This window comes from Macaca fascicularis, chromosome 7 (genome assembly GCF_037993035.2).
Source record: "Macaca fascicularis isolate 582-1 chromosome 7, T2T-MFA8v1.1".
Taxonomy (NCBI): domain Eukaryota; kingdom Metazoa; phylum Chordata; class Mammalia; order Primates; family Cercopithecidae; genus Macaca; species Macaca fascicularis.
The window spans coordinates 26,898,409-26,900,732 of record NC_088381.1 but is presented as its reverse complement, the minus strand read 5'-3'; the positions used below and the strand labels follow the sequence as shown (position 1 = coordinate 26,900,732).

At 52.8% G+C, this 2,324-nt stretch overlaps 1 pseudogene; it reads right to left on the bottom strand.

The window, feature by feature from the left end:
• Window positions 1–584: 584 nt before the first annotated feature.
• On the bottom strand, window positions 585–1,959 carry LOC102146945 (adenosylhomocysteinase-like; annotated as a pseudogene).
• Window positions 1,960–2,324: the final 365 nt, after the last annotated feature.

Sequence of the window (2,324 nt, the reverse complement as noted above, 5' to 3'; positions counted from 1 at the left end):
CCTTAACAGTCTATTCTAACCCCTGTAAAACAAGGACTAAAAGTACCAACCTCATTGTTATGAGGTTTAAGAGAAGGCCCAGCACTAAGCCAGGCTCTCAGGAAAATTCAAACAGTTCCTCCTTGCCCTTCAATATAGCTCCTTCTCATCTGTCACGGGCTGAGGAACCACTGAACCTGTAAACCAAGCACACGGGTATAAGTCCACAGACCAGATAAAGGCCTAGATGGTAACGTATTAATACTTGGGTTTTGTCACTCCACCACCAACTTCCAGGCTAAGGAAGGACAGACTTAGTGAGCAGTTCCAAGACCACTGAGTTCATGGTTCCCTGTGGCTGCCTCCCTTGTACTTCCATCATGATCAGGGCTTGAGGAGGGTCCTCTCAATTCCCTTTGCCATGCTTGGAAAAGTATGAGGGATGCAGCACAGGCTGAAAACTGAGTGACCAACCCCAGGGAGTTGATGGGGAACACTGGCAAGCCAATCACAAAGTTGATGCCATTTGCCCTTAGGGAGGAGAGGCGGGGCCTGGGCAAGGACAACAGCTGGACCAATCACAAAGTTGATGCCATTTGCCCTTAGGGAGGAGAGGCGGGGCCTGGGCAAAGAGGACCGCTGGAAGGTGAAGGACAGGCCTGGCTCTCAGTAGTGGTAGTGATCCAGCTTGAAGGGATTATCACGGGACATGCCCAGATATTGGGCCTGCTTCTCAGTCTGCTTGGTCAGTTTCATGTTCACCTTGCCCAGATGGGCTTCAGCCACTGCCTCATCCAGCTTCTTGGACAGGAAGTGAACCTCAGTGGGGTACTTGTTTGAGTGGGTTCACAGCTCAATCTGCACCATCGCATGGTTGGTGAAGGAGTTACTCATCATAAAGCTGGGTTGGTCCATAGCACAACCCAGGTAGACCAGCTGACACTCAGCCAGCAGGATGGTGCCACGCCCATTCTTTAGCCAGTACTGGTCCATCTGGGGCTTGATGTTCACCTTCTTCATAGCATTCTTGTTGAGCCACCTGACATCGATTTCCACATCAGAGTGTCCGGTGTTACACACGATGGCATCATCCTTCATCTGTTCAAAGTGCCTGTTGGGCAGCTAGCCAAGCATGATGTCAACCTAGCCTGTGGTGGTGACAAAGATGTTGCCCTCCTGACAGGCCTCGTCCATGGTGGTCCCCTCATAGCCCTTCATGGCAGCCTATAGTGCATTGATGGGGTCGATCTCGGTGATAATGCTGTGAGCGAGCCCCGAAACCCTGCAGGGCCTGGGCATAGCCCTTGCCCACATCACCATAGTCCGGTACCACAGCTACCTTGCTGGCAATCATCACACCTATGGCCTACTTGATGCCATCTATGAGGGACTGGTGGCAGCCATAGAGGTTGTCAAACTTGCTCTTGGTGACAGAGTCATTAACGTTGATGGTGGACACCTTCAGGATCCCACTGTCCATCATCTTGTATAGGTTGTGGACCTCAGTCGTGGTCTCCTCAGAGATGTCTCTGATGCCCAACAAGAGCTGTGGGTACTTAGTGTGGGTGAGGTTGGTAAGGTCCCCACTGACGTCCAGAATCATGTTGAGGAGCTTGTCCTTGAAGTACAGTGTCTGCTTGATGCACCACAGGTACTTCTCCTCCATTTCACCCTTCCAGGCGTTCACTGGACTCCCAGCCTTGGCAGTGGCAGCTGCTGATGGTCCTGGATGGAGAAGATGTTGCAGCTGGACCACTGCACTTCAGCACCCAGGACAAGGATGGTCTCAGTGAGGACAACTGTCTCCACGGTCACGTGCAGGCAGCCAGTGATGCAGACACCCTTCAGTGGCTTGGAGGCTCAGTACAGCTCCTGCATGTGCATCGGGCCTGGCTTCTCGTTCTCCTCAGTGTCCAGGGCCTTCCACCCCCAGGCAGCCAAACCAGTGTCAGCAACTTCGTAGGGTAGTTAATGAGACATACTGGTGGTGCTTCTGCACAGAATGATGGACATGGGCAAACAGAACCAAGCCTCAAACTGGGGACAGGCACAGGGCCGGCAGCACTGGGCAGGGCAACAGTGGTATTTGTAATGGATAGTCAGGGAAGGACTCCCTGTGAAAGTGACATTTCCATAGAGCCTTTGGTGAACAGAGGGAATAAGCCATGGATACATGTGGGAGAAGAGCAGCCAGGCAGTGGGAGCGGCACAGGTGAAGGCAGTGAGGCAGGAAAAGGTGGGTGTGCTGGAGGAACAGCAAGGAGGCCATATGGCTGGCATAGAGTGAGTGAGTGGGATCATGATAAGAGATGATCTCAGAGGGGTGGGAAGGGAATGGAGCACAG